General features: G+C 40.0%; 1 non-coding gene across 1 annotated transcript; it reads right to left on the bottom strand.

Moving 5' to 3' along the window:
* Window positions 1–317: 317 nt before the first annotated feature.
* Window positions 318–391, bottom strand: TRNAR-UCU. The gene has a single exon. It is a non-coding gene; the product is annotated as a tRNA-Arg (tRNA).
* Between the last annotated feature and the right edge of the window lie 21,156 nt (window positions 392–21,547).

Genomic DNA, 21,547 nt, shown 5'->3' with positions numbered 1-21,547 from the left:
AGTTTCAAAACTTGTGACTTTGCGTCTTGGTCACTATGTGCCAATTATCTAACTGTGAAGTAAAGGATTCAAATGCTGTGTCAGTCGGGCTGAACAGAGAGATGCAGCAGACATCTGAGCCTCTACTAGACAATGAAAATCTGTAAGAGAGGAACATAGAAAGAATGAAGAGGGAGGGGACACAAAAGGAGAGAAGGTCCAGGATTCTCAAGGAAAAGGGTTTCCTTTCTCTTCCCTATAGCCTCCAGTGAGGAATAAATATAATTATCAACCTAGCATGACAGTAGTCAAAATAAAAGAGGCACCTGCCAGGTGACCATCTCTGCCGGGACTCGAACCCGGAACCTCTGGATTAGAAGTCCAGCGCGCTCGTCCATTGCGCCACAGAGACCTCACCACACACACAGCATCAGCACCAGAACTGAAAAAGCACATACCTTCTGCATCACCGAGCCATCTCAGCATCCTGCTCTCTGAGCGGTGGGGGGGGGGGGGACAGGGACAGCTGGAAAATCTGGAGTGGAGATCCACCAGCCGGCTTCATCAAAGCTTTTCTCAATACTCTGGGTCCCATGGTCCCCAGAGGATTGGAGGAATGTGACAGCCGTCAGTTTCCCAGACTCAAAATCCCTGATGGAACAGGACAGAACTAGAGCCTTTGCTCTCGTTTCCTCTCCATCCCTTAGGGATGATACGAAAATCTCTCGATTCTCATGCTAATGAAGCAGAGTGCACCCAACCCTGCAGAAAACGCAGAAGCCATCTCTACCTCCACCCCCACTCCCTCACTGCGGTTTCATCCCAGTCCAGCTATTCTCAGACAGGGGCTGGGCAACGCTTGGGGATTCAGGAAAACCCTCGATCCCAGAGACAAAGGAGCTGCTTCCGTAAAGGAACACTGTGAACAACGGCAGCAGAGAATGGCAGCTGAGTTCTAAGAGACTGGTCTGGTTCTCAGCAATAAGAACTGTATCTGTCAAGCCCAGGCAAGAGCTACAGGGAGTCTGATGTGATGTTCCTTCAGCATCTTCACTAGAATTAAGCATGGGAGTGGAGAAAAAACAGTGTTCAGTGTGTGTGTTCAGTGTGTAAGTATGTGTGAATGTATATGTGTGAGAGAGTGTGTGTATGACAGAGAGAGGGAGGAAGAGTGGGTGCGTACACACAGGGTTGGAGGGTGAGTGGCAGATCTTTGATGAAGTAGATGTCCTCACACAGCCCTCCTGTATCTCTTTCCCCCACCTTCCTCAGCCCCGAGTCCCTGACAGCCTTTTTCCCCAGGGCTACCTACTTTGAAGAACAAGGATTTCTCAGCTGCCTGTGCTTTTTACAAGTATCCTAGTACAATCAAAGTGACCAACCATCCATAACCATATATAAAGACCTCTATACCCAGCTCAGATCCAAGAAAATGATTTCTATTTTTAGAAGCCTCTCAGAGAAGACAATTCCATAATCACTGTTGTTTATAATTTCCACTGAGCCATTCTTCTGAATGTCTAATCTAAATCCTTCTTAGCTCAACTTTCAGCTCATTTTCTCCTATTTGGTTCCCAGACACATGGGAATAATTGGATTCTATGCTCCCAATGACAATGCATTGATTTAAAGACTGATTATGTTCACCACCCCACTCCCCATCAAAAGGTTACAATAAAAGCAGGGAGCCAACTCAGATATCCCTTCTTCTCCCTCACTGTGTGTCTCCAGAGCCCCCCACTGCCAGCCAACTCCAATCATACAAGATAGTTATTTCTAACCTGTGAGGCCAGGTGATGGCCAAGCAAAGAAACAATATGACTAAATGAAATGATTAGATTAGAAAACCCTTAAGGGCTTTCTGACTCTAAGACTACAATTACAACATCTCCCACTTCCCTACCCATTCATATAGCCCCAGGAATGAGACATGGTAGAGAACATAACCAAGGCAATTCAGTCGGATCAGGAATATAAGCAAAAGGCTCTTTCTAACACATGGGGGAAAGCAGGTACTCCAACCAGGCTTGCCTTCCATCTACGACCTAGAGATGGGAGCTCAGAAAAGTGAGACTTGATTGTGTCTATTATAGACTTGAAACAAGAAGGCACAGAATAGACCTTTCTATCCAGAGACTGTATTACTCTGAGTGGCTAGTAACAAGGTGCTGATGAAAGAGTTAGTCAAGGGGACTATATGGTTGTAAAGGGAAGGTTAACAGCACAGGCTAGCAAGGAACCATTCTAATGTAAAGGAAAGGAAAAGCTAGACTCAAGATACTTCCTGCCAGGCTCAGTGTACACACACACACACACACACACACACACACACTGCTCTTCATAAAGATATTGTCCTATATCCAAGAAATCTATCAGCCCCCTGAGTGACATCCAAAGTATCACTGCTTCTTATAAGATCATGTGTTGCCTATAACCTGAATAAAGAGTCCCAGCTCTCCAACTCCCTCCAGGAGCTTCATTCATTATCTGTAATGTTCCCACTTGCTGCTGGGAATACAATGATGGAGAGATATATCATGGCATGGTTCTACTCTCGAAAATCCCATAGGCAAATTCCAACGTAGGAATGACCTTGAAACATGTATGGGAGAAGAAGGAATCAATCTTATTACTCACCAAATAAAATAACAATTTGCAAGTCCACACAAAGGCTATAATCCTGGGAGCAGAAAGATCCGTCTTCCTAGGAAGTTGTATAACTTACTTGGTTTGAGACTCTGAGAAAATTCCTTAAGTCTGATCTTCCATTTTCTCATTATAAACTAGGGGCACTAACATATATGCTACTGATAAAAGATCAGCTGAGATTTCATGAGGCAGAGTGTTTGTCCCCTTTCTTCCTCTATTCCATGAGTTAATTCTCAACTCTATTGACTGGGTTGCTTCTTTCCCTTTGAATACCCTTCCTTCATCTTCCTCTCACCACTCCACAGAAATCTCTTCATTCCAGCAAAAATGTCCCCCACCAACAAGTCTCTCCTTATAATGTATATCAACAAAAGTACTCTGGACTTTGTCTGAGGACTTTTTTCAAATAAGAGATGTCTCTCTGACATCTCATTTTGCTTTATCCATAAAACAGACAAAGCCTCTTGATAGTGTCAATAATGTCTTTAAACTAGGTTTTAATTTAAAATAAGAAGAGAAACAATCAAATAAATCTACAGTTTTAAAGGGCAGGAAATGTGAAGTCAAGTCACTCAAAATGATTGAAGCCAGTACATATTTTTCTTCTTTTAAACTGGCTGTATGTCATTCATGTTTACGTAAACTCTCTGGAAGAAAAGTACATTCACCTTCCAAAAAAAAATCTGTACTGATTTAATTCTCCAAAGATCTGTGACTCAAACATTACTCATACCTCTAATTGAATACCGCTTTGTGACCCTACAGACAAACTAGTGATGCTCATACACTATTTCATTCACAAGGTGTTGCTGGGATACATATGATAAATGCCCTTCAAATTTTCCCTTTGGTCCAGTTAATCCTACATCCTACTGTGGTCTTACTTACAGCTTCTCTAAAGGTTCCTATACCAACTAGTCCATATTTTAAATTCTAAGGGCTATTACATGGAGTAAGACAGTGAATTTGTCATTTAGATAGCACAGCCCTTACATACTATACTTTCATCTCCCAGGCCCTATGATGCCGTAAACCTTATTAATCCACATCTATTGTGAGCACAACTTCTAGAAGTGTTAACCATATACCACCTTCTCATGTTCCTACCTGCTATCAGCTCCCTCTTACTATCTCACCCCTAAGGAGTTAGCCCAGGTCTTTCCTCCTGTGAGTACCTCCCAAAAGGTGCTTTGCTATGTCAGGCCTATAGAGTGAGACCTACTGTGCAGATGTTCAGGTCATAACTCCAACCCCTTAAGGGAGGGTAAAATGGACATACCTTCCCACAATGCAAAAGCCCTTCAGTCCTTTTCCAGACACTTCATCTTCAGGAGGTCTTGCCCCATATTCATTTCTCCATTCCTATTATGCATTTTCTGACCCATCATAATAAAGCATTTATGTTCCCAAGTCTATCTTTCCTCCCTCCTAGCCTGTGAGCCTGACTGCAGATTGTTCCTTTCCTCCTCAGTCCCCTTTCTCATACTTGAAGAGGGAAGAAATGAGATAATCCAGGTAACAATTGAGCATGAGAATCAAGCCAAAGACAAATATGGAGCAAATTATCCTTTCATCATCCCATCCAACTTTCAGAAATCATTCCAGGTGTAGCCCAGTCAAACTGAGCTATTGAGGCCTCTCAAGCCTTTCCAAAAGTAGACCCAGAACCAATCTATCTTAACAAAGGGCTGGACCTCCAGGGCTAGTCAAGGTCACAAGAGAGTCCATACAGAGGTCAACTCCCTAAGGGAGTCTGAGAAATGCAGAGAAATCTGGAGATAGAATTTCCCTTTCCTTATTGCCTCCCACCCACCTCTGACAGATTCTCCAGGAAGCCATTTAAAGAGTTCTAGAGGCCAGGCACGGTGGCTCATGCCTGTAATCCCAGCACTTTGGGAGGCCAAGACAGGCGGATCACGAGGTCAAGAGATCAAGGCCATCCTGGCCAATATGGTGAAACCCTGTCTCTACTAAAAATATAAAAATTAGCTGGGCATGGTGGTACATGCCTGTAGTCCCAGCTACTCGGGAGGCTGAGGCAGGAGAATCGCTTGAACCTGGGAGGCAGAGGTTACAGTGAGCCAAGATCATGCCACTGCACTCCAGCCTGGTGACAGAGTGAGACACCGCCCCCCTCACCCCCCAAAAAAAAAGAATTCTATAGAGTGTGTCTCTAAGGACATGAAGTATCTCTTTGGTCAAGAAGGATGAGGAAACTAGTAGTGTTCAACAAATGGGAGAGCAGTAGGTTGTCATGTCCCATCAGATCTTTCCGGGCAGTTTGGGGGAAAACTTTCTACTTCACCCAAACCCAACAAATAAGGTGATTCCTGGTGCTAACTTTCTAGTTCACTCTCCCTTATCCTCCTTAGAATCAGGACCCTCTCTCCTGCTGTTTCTAACCCCAAGCCATCACCTGCTTGTGTAGATCCCCAGTCCTGTCTTCTTATATTTTCTTCTTGCCATCCCCATCAATGTCTCCTTCTTCCTTGGGGTATATAACCCTTAGTCATTTCCTGCTTTAAAATGTTCTTCTCACCTCTGTCCACACCTTTCCTCATTTCTGTCCATTTCACTTTCCCCACTTTCTGCAACTGGCATTCCCTAATACTTTACTGTGTAATCTCTATAATGCTCGATTTATTGGCCATGTCACCATCTGTTCTCATCTGCCCTAGGATCCACCTACACCAAACACATTGGCCAAACTCATTGTTCCCAGTCTTCCCTAGATTCAGCCCACTGCTCTTCTCTGTCTCTGCCCTCCTTAGCCATCATCCTCAAGGCACTCTGAGTTTCCCAGGCCTCCAAACTCTCTATCATTAAAATCTACTGCTTGGACCTAGAGTCTTTGTTATTGTCAGCCCTTCATCCTCAGGCCTTCTTTTTCTTTCCTCCAGATTTCATTCTTTAGATCACTTTACTTGCCCACCATCCTTTTAGTCTTTATCTCATCTCCTTAAATCTTCAACATGTAGTACCCATCCTTCTAAATCTCCTTCCATCCCATCCATACAGTACCAGATTCCTGAGGCTTACCCAGAAGAACTTGCTGGTCCTTACATTCTTCTTCCCTACATTCATCTCCAGACGTTCTGGGTTCTGCCTGACTCTACAACACACCTATATTTATTTTACTTCTTTGCCTGGGACTGTGTGCGCCACCGGCTTTAAAACTGGGAGGCCCTGAATAGGGCCCTGCTAATCCCCATGGCATTGAGTTGCCATGGGAATGGGCTGGCAATCGGGCTTCTTAATCTTTACCCACTATGGGGCCCCTGATCCTTAAAGGGCCAGATACCCTAGGCCAGATGCCAAAGAATTAGAAGAGAGATCCTTAAAGGGTCAAGGATTCTATGATTGTAGGCCAAGGGATTCAAGAACATTGTTTTTTGCCTAATATTATGAATAAATTAGGCTTTTGCTATCTGTCCCCTACTTCATCCCCACTTCCCATTCAGCCTGGAAAAAGCCTTGAGGGTTACATAGTGAAGCAGACTCCTCAGCAATGGCAAGACAAGAAAGGTGTTCTTCTTTCACAGTCCATCATTTTAATTAACCCAAAGAGCGTGACCATGAAAGTTTCAATCCTAGAGACTAAACTTGTCCTTACACAAGAACCTTATGTCTGACAAATTACAGAAGGGTCTATACACAGTTCATCCTTATATAGCAAAAGCGGCTCTTTTCAAGTCTGTCCCTGAAGAACATCATGTCCCCACATGGAAGACAGGGTCCAGGGGGAGCATTTTACCTTGAGTTGGCCAGCTCATCTCCTTCATGTTCTCCTCCTTTAGAAGGTAGTGGCTGAATTTTCAAGACCTTCTCATGCTACGTATGATTCTCAGAAACAGTATCAATGATAGTAATAATGATAATAAAGATATTTTGAATTGTCTCATTTTATCATCAACCAACTTTCCTAGATTGTTGGAAGAGTGATCACCATTATTTTTCTTTTACAAAAGAAGAACCTTGATCAAAGACATTAGGTGGCTTGCCCAAAGTAACTCAGCTTGTAAGAGGTGGGACTAGGGTGAGCTACCATACAGTGTCCTGACTTCTGTGACCTCTACATGGAGGCCTCAACAGAAGGTGTCTGCTAAGAGGAACCAGCTGCCTTCATTACAATTTGTTCCAGGAAACAAAATTCTGAGACCTTTCCCCCTAACTTTCTTCCCAGTCTTTGCAACCATCAAAGAGTGCCCTAAGCATAGGACAGGATGGCCAGCCAGCCCTGAGAAAGGCCGGAGAGTGAGGTCAAAGGTTGTGCTGCTTAAAAGAGAACAAACAGCACAGGCAGGTGAGTAAGAGAGCTCTCTATGGGTTCTTCTTTAGTGCTCATTCTCCTCCCAGCTACCTTAAGACATAAGAAACTGATTTCCAGATTAAACAAGATCAGTCAGCTTGGCATTCACAACTCTGGTCCTCCATTCCAGGTTTTCCAACTCCTAATTTGGTGCTTTTTAAAATTTCACTACAGTGTTACTGAGTCACTCTTCTTAAATTTTTATTTTTATTTTTTTAAATTGACCTATAATATTGTATATTTTTACTATGCACAACATGGTATTTTGAAGTACGTATACATTGTGGAATGGTTAACTCTAGCTAGCCATTATGGAAAACAGTATGAAGGTTCTTAAGACATTTAAAAATAGAGCTACCATAGGATTTGGCGATCCCACTACTGGGTATATTTCCAAAGAAATAAAATCAGTATGTTGAGATATTTGCTTGGAATCCCCAACATAATCTTTTTTTTAAATTATTATACTTTAAGTTCTAGGATACATGTCCAGAACGTGCAGGTTTGTTACATAGGTATACATGTGCCATGGTGGTTTGCTGCACCCATCAACCCTTCATCTACATCAGGTATTTCTCCTAATGCTATTCCTCCCCCTGCTCCCCACCCCCCAACAGGCCCCAGTGTATGATGTTCCTCTCCTTGTGCCCATATGTCCTCATTGTTCAACTCCCACTTATTAGTGAGAAGATGCGGTGTTTGGTTTTCTGTTCCTGTGTTAATTTGCTGAGAATGATGGTTTCCAGCTTCTTCCATGTCCCTGCAAAGGACATGAACTCATTCTTTTCTATAGCTGCACAGTATTCCGTGGTGTATATGTGCCACATTTTCTTTATACAGTCTAACATTGATGGACATTTGGGTTGGTTCCAAGTCTTTGCTATTGTGAATAGTGCTGCAATAAACATATGTGTGCATGTGTTTTTATAGCAGAATGATTTATAATCTTTTGGATATATATCCAGTAATGGGATTGCCGGGTCAAATGGTATTTCTAATTCTAGATATTTGAGGAATTGCCACCGTGTCTTCCACAATGGTTGAACTAATTTACACTCCCATCAACAGTGTAAAAGTGTTCCTATTTTTCCACATCCTCTCCAGCATCTGTTGTTTCCTGACTTTTAAATTCTAACTGGCATGAGACGGTATCTCATTGTGGTTTTGATTTGCATTTCTCTAACGACCAGTGATGATGAGCTTTCTTTCATATGTTTGTTGCCTGCATAAATGGCTTCTTTTGAAAAGTGTCTTTGCATATACTTCGTCCATTTTTGATAAGCTTCTTTGTTTTTTTCTTGTAAATTTGTTTAAGTTCCCTGTAGATTCTGGATATTAGTCCTTTGTCAGAAGGATAAATTGTAAAAATTTTCTCCCATTCTGTAAGTTGCCTGTTTACTCTGATGAGAGTTTCTTTTGCTGTGCAGAAGCTCTTTAATTTAATTAGATCCCATTCCTCAATTCTGGCTTTTGTTGCCATTGCTTTTGGTGTTTTAGTCATGAAGTCTTTGCTCATGCCTATGTCCTGAATGGTATTGCCTAGATTTTCTTCTAGGGTTTTTATAGTTTTGGGTCTTATGTTTAAGTCTTTAATCCATCTTGGGTTAATTTTTGTATAAGGTGTAAGGAAGGGGTCCAGTTTCAGTTTTCTGCATATGGCTAGCCAGTTTTCCCAACATCATTTGTTAAATAGGGAATCCTTTCCCCATTGCTTGTTTTTGTCAGGTTTGCCAAAGATCAGATGGTTGTAGATGTGTGGCATTATTTCTGAGGCCTCTGTTCTGTTCCTTTGGTCTATGTATGTGTTTTGGTATCAGTACCATGCTGTTTTGGTTACTGTAGCCTTGTAGTATAGTTTGAAGTCAGGTAGCATGATGCCTCCAGCTTTGTTCTTTTTGCTTAAGATTGTCTTGGCAATGCGGGCTCTTTTTTGGTTCCATGTGAAATTTAAAGTAGTTTTTTCTAAATCTGTGAAGAAAGTCAATGGTAGCTTGATGGGAATAGCATTGAATCTATAAATTACTTAGAGCAGTATGGCCATTTTCACGATATTGATTCTTCCTATCCATGAGCAAGGAATATTTTTACATTTGTTTGTGTCCTCTTTTATTTCCTTGAGCAGTGCTTTGTAGTTCTCCTTGAAGAGGTCCTTCACATCCCTTGTAAGTTGGATTCCTAGGTATTTTATTCTCTGTGTAGCAATTGTGAATGGTAGTTCACTCATGATTTGGCTCTCTGTTTGTCTGTTATTGGTGCATAGGAATGATTGTGATTTTTGCACATTGATTTTGTATCCTGAGACTTTGCTGAAGTTGCTTATCAGCTTAAGGAGTTTTGGGGCTGAGACGATGGGGTTTTCTAAATATACAATCATGTCGTCTGCCAACAGGGATAATATGACTTCCTCTCTTCCTATTTGAATATGCTTTATTTCTTTCTCTTGCCTGATTGCCCTGGCCAGAATTTCCAATAATATGTTGAATAGGAGTGGTGAGAGACAGCACCCTTGTCTTGTGCCGGTTTTCAAAGGGAATGCTTGCAGCTTTTGCCCACTTGGTGTGATATTGGCTGTGGGTTTGTCATAAATAGCTCTTATTATTTTGAGATATGTTCCATCAGTACCTAGTTTATTGAGTGTTTTTAGCTTGAAGGGATGTTGAATTTTATCAAAGGCCTTGTCTGCATCTATTCAGATAATCATGTGGTTTTTGTCATTGGGTCTGTTTATGTGATGGATTATGTTTATTGATTTGCATATGTTGAATCCATCCCAGGGATGAAGCCGACTTGATCGTGGTGAATAACCTTTTTGAGGTGCTGCTGGATTTGCTTTGCCAGTATTTTATTGAGGGGAATCCCCAACATAATCTTTACACAAAGAATGCAGGGAAGGAAAGAGCAGAACACTTTGCATTTATTCTTAACTGGTAAACTAGAAAATCAAAAGCATCAAATAACCTCTTACTGGAATCACAGAATGCTCAAAATGGAAAAGGGTTTTAAAATAATCAAGTCTCTTTTATTCATGGATCAGCTGAATTTTTGTCACATATTCTTATTACTCTTATAAATTTAGAGAAAAACTAATTTCAAGATCAAACTGATAATGCTAAGTGGGTGAATGTTTGCTCTTTATACTCTATATTTCTATAGTCTGTAATTTTTGTCAAGCCTCTCCATCTGTAATTACATAGATTAATAAACTCAGAACCACAAAAATTAAATCATGTATCCAATATCACAAAAATAGACAAACAGTTATGACCCAATCAGAAAACTATAGACTTTCAAGTTGGGATACCCAGGGTTTGAATCCCAGCTGTGTATGATGATGGACACCTAAAGGCACCTAAATGATCTCTGAGATTCAAATTACTTATCTGATTTTAAAAATCCACAGATTTGGCCGGGCACAGTAGCTTACACTTGTAATCCCAGCACTTTGGGAGGCCAAGGTGGGCGGATCACTAGGTTAGGAGTTCGAGACCAGCCTGGCCAACACAGTGAAACCCCATCTCTACTAAAAATACAAAAAATTAGCCAGGTGTGGTGGCAGACACCTGTAATCCCAGCTACTCGGGAGGCTGAGGCAGGAGAATTGCTTGAACCTGGGAGGCAGAGGTTGCAGTGAGCCGAGATTGCGCCACTGCACTCTAGCCCAGGCGACAGTGCGAGACCATCTCGAAAAAAAAAAAAAATTTACAGAAGTAATAACATCTATCTTGTAAAGTCATTATAAGAAGTAAGTGTGATAAAGAAAGAGAAAATCTTTAGTAGACTAGTGCCTGACAGTCTTTATTTTTAGAAAGAATAGTTAATGCTTGGGTTCTTTCCCCTTTACCCCATCCATTCCTCAACTGACTCCACTCTAGCAACTGTTAAATGTCCTCACTAAAGTCACTAAGGGCTTGTTGCTAATTGTCAAATTCAATAGTTTCACTTCACGTTTCTGCAGTATTCCACACTAGTGACCCCATCTTCACCCTTAGAAATGCTGACTCCTCTTGCTTCTGGGGCATGCCACTCTCTTCTCATTCACCTCCTATCCCTTGGTCCCTCCTTCTCAATCTCTTTCACCAGCTCCTCCTCTTGCTTTTTAAATATCAGTGTTCCAAAGAGTGACACTTATCAGACTGCAAGGCAGAAGGTTAGCAGTACTTTTATATTATTAAATAGCAGAGAAAAGAGGTGATAGAACAGGATATGACGGAATAGAAAAGAAAATAGCCAAGGGTATCACCCTCTAAGAAGACCATGTATTGTTTCATGAAATTTTTGTATCAGCTACATGTGAATGTATATACATAGGCAGATGAGTTGTGTTCAAAAACACTGCCATACACTGTACCTTGGTGCTCTTCTTTATATCTTCTCCCTGGGTGATTGTAAATGGCATATGTACTATATGTACTACCAGTTATGAGCTGAAAACCCTTAAATCTGTATCTTAAAATCAGACATATTATGTGAAATCCAGATTGGGATACTCAGCTGCCTTTAGCTTGCCATCCCTATGTGACTCACAGTGATCTCAACTGCAAAATGTACAAATAAGAACTTATATTTCCCCATAAACCTGCTCTTCATAATCCACTAGTTTATTCTTTTTTTTTTTTTTTTTTGAGACGGAATCTCACTCTGTCACCCAGGCTGGAGTGCAGTGGTGCAGTCTCAGCTCACTACAACCTCTGCCTCCTGGGCTAAGCAATTCTTCTGCCTCAGCCTCCCTGGTAGCTGGGATTACAGGCACCTGCCACCATGCCCAGCTAATTTTTGTGTTTTAGTAGAGACAAGGTTTCACCATGTTGGCTGGGCAGGTCTCGAACTCCTGACCTCAGGTGATCCACCCGCCTCGGCCTCCAAAAGTGCTGGGATTACAGGGGTGAGCCACAACACCCAGCCTAATCCACTAGTTTAATTAATGGTTACCATCATCCACTTACTCATTTATTGATTTATTTGCTCCATAAATCCATAAATACCTACTGCATAATAAGAAATGTGCTGAGTATTGGAGATATAAAGATAATGATTATATCATGTCTATTCTGAATAAAAATCACAGTCAAAAACAGAAAAATAAACCGTCATTAAACAAAGTTGCCCAACTCTAGAAATCATATGTCCAGCATGCTACAAAAACAAAAATGGGCAAATGAATCCAGTCTGAGGAGTCTAAGAACATTTTCTAGAGCTACAGACCTAAGCAGAGGTTCAAAGTAAGAATAGCTGTAAACAGAGCAAAAGAAGAGGTTAGGGATGGGGGGAGAGATTTTGTGTGTGCGTGTGTGTGTGTCTGTGTGTGTGTGTGTTTGTATGTGTTGGGGGAGCCAAGGAGATAAGACAGGAAAGCATGAGTAAAAATGCAGCAAAAACCATCTTGTCTGTGTAAGAAACTACAAGAAATGAGAAATATTGCTGAAGTTCAAAATCCCAGGCAGGAAGTGACAAGGCATGTGGAAACAAAAATCAGATCATGCAGATCGACATATCTCATGTTAAAGGCCAACTGTAATCCTGTAGGAGATGCAGAGGCAGTGAAGGGTTTTAAGTAAGGGAGAACAATGATTTGATTTGCATTTTGGAAAGATCACACTGGCTGCACAGATAATTTCAAGAGTGCACAGTGAAGAGGCTTTTTCAGTAGTCAAGGTAAGATATAATGGAGATCTGAACCACAGTAACAGAATTGGCTACATAACAGTAAATTGAAAGAAGATTGATTTGATAAAAACGGTTTTGGGGAGACAAAACTGGCCATCCAGTCTCTTAAGCCAGAAATGTGGAGTGACTCAAGGCTCCTCTTCCCTAAAACTTTATCTTCCAAATTTAATCAGCTACTAAGGTCTATCCACTCTGTCTCTTTAATAGCTCTCGAATGTATGCCTCACTTTCCATTCCCACTGCTCTTGGCTTAGTTCAGATAGTTCATCCTCTGTAGCCAGGACTATTTGTTTGTTTATTTATTTATTTACTTATTTTGTTTTTTTTTATTATACTTTAAGTTCTAGGGTACATGTGCGCAATGTGCAGGTTTGTTACATAGGTGTACATGTGCCATGTTGGTTTGCTGCACCCATCAACTCATCATTTACATTAGGTATTTCTCCTAATGCTATCCTTCCCCCAGCTCCCCACCCTCTGACGGGCCCCGCTGTGTGATGTTCCCCACTCTGTGTCCAAGTGTTCTTATTGTTCAGTTTCCACCTATGAGTGAGAACATGCGGTGTTTGGTTTTCTGTCCTTGCAACAGTTTGCTGAGAATGATGGTTTCCAGCTTCATCCATGTCCCTGCAAAGGACATGAACTCATCCTTTTTATGGCTGCATAGTATTCCATGGTATATATGTGCCACATTTTCTTAATCCAGTCTATTATCGATGCACATTTGGGTTCGTTCCAAGTGTTTGCTATTGTGGACAGTGCCACAATAAACATACATGTGCATGTGTCTTTATAGTAGCATGATTTATAATCCTTTGGTATATACCAGTAATAGGATTGCTGGGTCAAATGGTATTTCTAGTTCTAGATCCTCGAGGAATCGCCACACTGTCTTCCACAATGGTTGAACTAATTTACACTCCCACTAACAGTGTAAAAGCATTCCTATTTCTCCACATCCTCTCCAGCATCTGTTGTTTCCTGACTTTTTAATGATCGCCATTCTAACTGATGTGAGATGGTATCTCATTGTGGTTTTGATTTGCATTTCTCTGATGACCAGTGATGATGAGCATTTTTTCATGTGTCTGTTGGCTGCATAAATGTCTTCTTTTGAGAAGTGTCTGTTCATATCCTTTGCCCACTTTTTGATGGGGTTGTTTTTTTCTTGTAAATTTGTTTGAGTTCTTTGTGAATTCTGGATATTAGCCCTTTGTCAGATGGGTACATTGCAAAAAATTTTCTCCCATTCTGTAGGTTGCCTGTTTACTCTGATGATAGTTTCTTTTGCTGTGCAGAAACTCTTTAGTTTAATTAGATCCCATTTGTTTATTTTGGCTTTTGTTGCCATTGCTTTTTGTGTTTTAGTCATGAAGTCCCTGCCCATACCGATGTCCTGAATGGTATTGCCTAGGTTTTCTTCTAGGGTTTTTATGGTTTTAGGTCTTATGTTTAAGTTTTTTAATCCATCTTGAATTAATTTTTGTAAAAGGTGTAAGGAAGGGGTCGAGTTTCAGCTTTCTTCTACACATGGCTAGCCAGTTTTCCCAATACCACTTATTAAATAGGGAATCGTTTCCCCATTTCTTGTTTTTGTCAGGTTTGTCAAAGATCAGATGGTTGTAGATGTGTGGTGTTATTTCTGAGGCCTCTGTTCTGTTTCATTGGTCTATATATCTGATTTGGTACCAGTACCATGCTGTTTTGGTTACTGTAGCCTTGTAGTATAGTTTGAAGTCAGGTAGCATGATGCCTCCAGCTTTGTTCTTTTTGCTTAGGATTGTCTTGGCAATGCGGGCTCTTTTTTGGTTCCATATGAACTTTAAAGTAGTTTTCTCCAATTCTGTGAAGAAAGTCATTGGTAGCTTGATGGGGATAGCATTGAATCTATAAATTACTTCGGGCAGTATGGCCATTTTCACGATATTGATTCTTCCTATCCATGAGCATGGAATGTTTTTCCATTTGTTTGTGTCCTCTTTTATTTCCTTGAGCAGTGCTTTGCAGTTCTCCTTGAAGAGGTCCTTCACATCCCTTGTAAGTTGGATTCCTAGGTATTTTATTCTCTTTGTAGCAATTGTGAATGGGAGTTCACTCATGTTTTGGCTCTCTGTTTGTCTGTTATTGGTGTATAGGAATGCTTGTGATTTTTGCACATTGATTTTGTATCCTGAGACTTTGCTGAAGTAGCTTATCAGTTTAAGGAGTTTTGGGGCTGAGAAGATGGGGTTTTCTAAGTATACAATCATGTCATCTGCAAACAGGGACAATTTGACTTCCTCTTTTCCTAATCGAATACCGTTTATTTCCTTCTCCTGCCTGATTGCCCTGGCCCGAACTTCCAATACAATGTTGAATAGGAGTGGTGAGAGAGGGCATCCTTGTCTTGTGCCAGTTTTAAAAGGGAATGCTTCCAGTTTTTGCCCATTCAGTATGATATTGACTGTGGGTCTGTCATGAATAGCTCTTATTATTTTGAGATATCTTCCATCAATACCTAGTTTATTGAGAGTTTTTAGCTTGAAGGGGTGTTGAATTTTGTCAAAGGCCTTCTCTGCATCTATTGAGATAATCATGTGGTTTTTGTCATTGGATCTGTTCATGTGATGGATTACGTTTATTGATTTGCATATGTTGAACCAGCCCTGCATCCCAGGGATGAAGCTGACTTGATCATGGTGGATAAGCTTTTTGATGTGCTGCTGGATTCGGTTTGCCAGTATTTTATTGAGGATTTTCGATCAATGTTAATCAGGGATATTGGCCTAAAATTCTCTTTTTTTGTTGTGTTTCTGCCAGGCTTTGGTATCAGGATGATGCAGCCAGGACTATTTGGTATTTTAATAATCCCTCACTTGTCTACCTGTAACCATCCCTGCTCCCCTTCTGGCAATCAGCCACACCACCAACAGATCAATTATAATTTTTCTTGAAGGCAAAACCCCTTAAAGTTCTCTCTTGTCTAAAGAAGAGCCTAAAAGCCATCTGTGATCTGATTCCTGTCCATTTTTGCAACATCAGTTACTATTATCCCTCAGCCTCCCCTCTTAGCTTACATTTTACAATAAGTACTTAGAGTTCCCAAAATGAAAAAAAAAAAGGTTCCCTTTCCATACTAATATGACTTGGTATGCTGCAATGGTTTCTCTTTTTGGAATGCCTTTCTCATGTCTCCACCCTCACATCTGTCTGGAAGACTGTTCCCCCCCTTGAAGACTCAGTTTCAATCACCTCATTTTTTATAATATCTTCCCTGACATCCACCACAACCCCAAGCAGACTGGATCACACCCATCTTCACACCATTACTGCACCCTGTGCATATGGCTATCGGAGGACTGAGCACTCCGTAATGTACTCAATTTTGTGAATCTCTGTTCCTACCAGAGAGAGAGAAACTTGAGTTTTTTTACCTTTGATAGTCTGGGCAGTGCCTGGCACATGGTAGTTGTTCAATATGTTTACCAAAGAAAAAGAATCAACAATCAAAACCACTAGAACAGGTCTTTGTCCTCCTAGCCACATATCATCCTATAATACCACAGTTCTTGATTTTTGTAATGCAAATGTTAGATGGGAACTCTTAAAATGACACTGAGAACTTCAGGCTTCTTCTGCTGGTCTACTTCAAAGTGGTAGAACATTCAACTTTCTCCAGAGCTCCAGTTTTCATATCCAGTCTATTCAATATTTCCTACTCCATGGGTTGCCCTCAGCTTAAACTCAATGTAATCTAACAAAATTGTTATGAATTGATTATGTCTCCTGCAAATTTATATGTTAACACTCTAATCCCTCATGTATTTAGATGTGAGTCCTATGAGAGGTGATTTGGTCATGAAGGTGGAACCCTAATAAATGGAATTAGTGTCATTATAAGAAGAGACACAGGGAAACTATCTCTTTTTCCACCATGTGAAGACACATTGAGAAGGTGGCTGTCTGCAAGCCAGGAAGAGGACACTCAACAGGAATCAAATCCACCAGTACCTTGATCTTGGACTTCGCAGCCTCTAGAATCATGAGAAACCAAAGTCTGTTGTTTAAGCCACATAGATTATGGTATTCTGTTTTAGCAGCCTCAAGTAAGACACTAATCCTCCTTCATTCCAAAATACGACACCCCACAAAAAGCTTCTCCTAATTCCACTATTTCTTTTCACGGTTCAGCATTTTCAAAGTCACTCAAAAGCCAAAACTGAGAGCTGCCTCAGCCTTTTCCCTCTGTCTTGCTTCCCATAACCAACAACAAACGTAGCTCCTCTTTTCCATTCCCAATTCCACTGCCCTCGCTCAGGACTCTTTTACTTTGTTCCTGGATTTGTATAATCATCTTTTAACTCATATTCTTAGAATAAGCTTTTAATATAAAAAAAATTAATCATTCAATACACAAGCACACCATTATTATAAAAATATGAAGTATATAATATGGACAATTATAATCCACCTTATGACTTAAGTCTCACTCCTAGCCCAGAAAATAATTTTCCAAGTTTAACATGCATCTGAACAATAGAAACACTCAAGTGCCTACTCTGTGCCAGGCACTATTTAAAGCACTTTAAATAGATTAATTTATTTAATTCTCACATCATATAACCCTAGGGGTCATGTAAAATTATCTCTATTTTCCACACAATGAAAAAAAATACTGAGGCAGTTAAGTATCTTGCCTGAAGTCACACAGCCAGTAAGTAACTATTCATTTACTTAAACACATATTTATATGCATATAAGATTTTACATACACATATGTATATGTTTAAGGCTTTTTTCCCCATTTTACACAAAAGGGATAGCAGTATGTGTATTTTCTTTGTATTTTCACTTAACAACATACCTTCTGTATCTTTCCATGTTGGTAGATATAAATTCACCTCATTCTTTTTAACTGCAATGTATTATTACAAAGTATGATATAGCATAATTTATTTATCCAATTCACTATTGATGAATATTTATGTTGTCTTCAATTTTTCACTACTGGAAAAAAATGATGTGATGCATATCTCTGCACATAAATCAGAGCACTCATGTGTGAACAGAGCTATAGCATAATTTGTAGAAATAGCACTGCTGGTATTTCTATTTTTAATTCTGATACATTCTGCCAAAATATCTCCAAAAAGGCTGTGCCAATTTACATCCTCACTAACAATATATAAAGGTGCCTATTTCCCTAAGCACTTGCCAACACTGAGTATTATCCATCATTTTAATTTTTTAACAATCTGATGGGTTCTTTGATGCTTTTTAACAGTCTAGGATCTCTTTGGTGCTGTAACTTGTATTTCTCAAAATCCAAATGCCATTGATCATCGTTTCAGATGTTTATTAGACAATCATATTTTTTTTCTGAGAATTCCTACTCATATCCTTTGCCCAATTTTCTCTTGGACTGTTTGTCTTTTTTATGTTTATTTGCTGACTATTTTGCATGTTAGAAATTTTGATACTTTGGTATATTTGTTGCAAATAAAATTTTCCCAGTCTGTGACTTACTTTTACATTTTGTCTATGGGTCTGCAATTATATCAGTTTTAAAAATTATGCAGTAAATCTTATCAGTCCCTTCCTTTATCAATTCTAGGTGTTGTGTCTTGCTTAGGAAGGTCTTTCCCACTCTAAGATTAAGTATATTTTTTGACAGTTTTTACAAACATTTTTAGTGCTGTTTGGTTTATAAAATTTAGCACGAGTCCACCTGAAATATATTGTTGTATATGGCATAAGGAAAGGCTAAACCTATCCCATACCAACTGACAAATAGATAACCAATTATTCTAATGTCTTTAAACAATACAACCCTCTAGTCACTGATTAGAAGTGTAGTATATAATGAAGGTAGCACTCTTCATACACTAAATTTCCAAGTTGGTTTGTAACTACACTCTCTCTTCTGCTCCATGGTTCTATTTATGTATTCCTGTGCCAAGACTTCATGTTTTAATTGCTATAATTTTAAAGTTGCTTAGGATAGCTAGAAAATCATCCTCCCCCTTAGCCCCATGTGTTTAAAAAATTATGGCTATTTACTCTTGACTTTATCTTCCAAGGGAATGTTAGAATAGGCTAGTCAAGTTCCATAAAATATCTTATTGGAATTTTGCATAGTATCGCATCAAATTCATAAATTAAAAATTACCATCTTTACCACACTGAATCTTAGAATTAATCTTTAAATACCAATTCAATAGCATAACATCCTGCTACAATTTTTTTTCCAACTGACATTGGGATAAAGATAAAGCTCTTCAGTGTCTAGTTTTCAAATCCTGCCTCCCAAATTTGGTTTAAACTAAACATCTCATCAAATTGATTTCCCTTATTTTTCATCCACAAGGTTTTTCAAACTAGTATACTGACTCTATCCTAAATAATCCTTCATTCCCTGTGCTAGAGATGCTATGCAATTAGGAAAGGGATAAAGCAGTTATATTCTTTGTCTACACATCCTCACTTTGAAGTGCTAACATTCTGGGTCTATCCAAGATCCATCATTACCCTTTAACAAGGCAAGAACAGGTATACTTTTCCTTATTAACTTAAACAGATTTGAGTTTGCAGGGGGAGAAATAGAGCTTTTTATGATTAAATAATCTATGACAATACAGTCATCCCTCAGTATCTGCTGGGGATTGGCTGCAGGACGCCCACACCCTTGCTGCAGGATACCAAAATCTGCACATACTCAAGATCTACAATTGACCCTGTGAAAACAGCGGAACCAGCAGAACCAGGAAACTGGCATATAGAAAAAGTTTGCACTCCATATCTGCAGGTTGCCCATCCGGAGAATATTGTTTGGTTGCAGATATGGAGCCTGGAGATACAGAGGGCAAACTGTATTTACTGAAAAAAAAATCCACGTATAAGTGGATCCACACAGTTCAAATCCATGTTGTTCAAGGGTCAACTGTACATTGTTTTTTCGTCATTCATGGGAAAGAGAACTTGGTGTTGAGCAAGGAAACAGATAATGTGATCTGAAGCTTGAGGAGACCTCACTGGGTCCAAACTCTCAACATGCAGGAAAGAATTCATGCAGTCTTTGACAGATCGGTAAATATTAAAAAGAAGTGAGAAAAGGTTAGAAGAACTGAGCTAACACTACCTGAGAAGAGAAGACTAAAATTAAACTGAAAATGTTTCAGGTATGTGTTAAAACTTGGAGGAGGTGGGAATCGGGTCTGCCAAGAAGTCTGGGAGAGGCTGCATTACAGCAAAGTCACCACACTGAGGGAGCAGAGGATCAGGAATGACAAAGGGTCAGGGTGGCCACACGAGGGTAGTAGAGAGCAGGTTAACAGAGAGACTTTGGCAAAAGTGAAAAAAGTTATTGGAACTGAAAATCTAGATCCAAACAGTGCTTTATACTCGGACAGTGAACACAGGGCAAGATTCTATGGTACACTCAGAGAAACGGAGGAACATCTCCCTGCTCTAGGGTGAAGAGGTCACAGAGAAAGGTAACTAACAAACATGTATTGAGTTCTATGCTAGGAGTTTTACATAAATGTCCTCATTTAATAATCTTTATAAGCCTACAAGATCGACAATAACAATGTCTGATGTTTAACAAATGAAAAGACTGATCTCAAATGACATAAGTGGCACAGCTGGTATTTAAGCCCAGATGAGTCCACTTTCTAAATCCAGGCTTTCTCACTCTCCTGCACTCTTCTGCCTTTCCAATGAGTCAGAAGTGTCTCCTTGGAGCTGGGCCCAGAACCTGGTTAACTTTCTCAAAGCAGCACACACAGTCATTCCTAGGCCTTCACAGTCCACATGAAAACAAGCTATGGCCTTTTGTGAACATAGTGAGAACACTAAATGTATCTGCATCCATTCTTGGCTTAGCCACAAGGAATAGCAGCAGCAGTCACCAGCCTGACAGGTATGGGCACACAGGCACAGCGGTCCACAAGGAAGCCCTGGGACTGGAAACTGGTGGCAAACCTCAACAGATGTCACCTTGATAGGGCATACTACTTTCAGTAATAGCAAGCTCTGGGATTTTAGGGTTTAAAAAGATTTTAAGACCAAAATGCATCACAAGAAACAGATTAAAAATAATCTGAAAAGAAACAGATTGAAAAGAAAGAATAGTAAAAAACATACAAGAGAGCATGGAATAGCATATCATAGCTTATCATGTTCAACTCATGACCATCAGCCATAGCCTCACTCACCTACTGGCCCTGTTCTGAACACAACTATTTAAGTGAAAAGGATCAGAGAAAAAGTACTAAAATGATAAAAGAACTAGCAGAAGGTTAAGAATTAGGACATTTCACCTAATGTAGAGGAGGTTAAGGGGCAATTTAATAACAGCCTTAAATCCTCTAGAGGGACATTATATAGAGGCTCATAAAAAGAAAGAGATATCTTATTTCACGGACCAGAGGAAAAAAGTCTTAAATGGCAGTAGGAGGTTTATTTTGGACCTAAGACAAAAGTTCGTGCTTGTAAAAATCAAAGTGTAAAATCAAAGAATGTGAACGCTCTTCTCCAAATCAACCAGCATTTAATAAGCACCTATTATGTGCCAGGTACTGTTATGTGCAACATCCCCTAAGTTCCTGGCAACTCAACTTTGATCAAAGTTAACAGGGTTTGTTTGCTCATGGAACTTACATTTACTGGGAGAAGGAATAAAGACAATAATAAACAAAAGGTAAATTATTAGGAAAATAGTAGAAAATGACAAATGATTGCAAGGGAATGAGACGGCCTTTTTGAGGAAGTTAATTTAGGCTGAGATGTGAAAGCAGAAGTGGCTTAGCATGAAGCAGGGCAGGAGCGTTCTGGTTCAGAAGGAAGAGCCAGTGCAACGGCATAGAATGGGAATGGGCTTGATGTGGTGGAGATACAAAAAAAAAAAAAAAAAAAAACAACAAAAAACCAGATACTGTGGCCATGGGGTTACATGAGGTTAGAGAG

Source organism: Nomascus leucogenys, chromosome 12, assembly GCF_006542625.1.
Source record: "Nomascus leucogenys isolate Asia chromosome 12, Asia_NLE_v1, whole genome shotgun sequence".
Classification (NCBI taxonomy): Eukaryota; Metazoa; Chordata; class Mammalia; order Primates; family Hylobatidae; genus Nomascus; species Nomascus leucogenys.
This window is presented reverse-complemented; position numbering and strand designations above follow the sequence as displayed.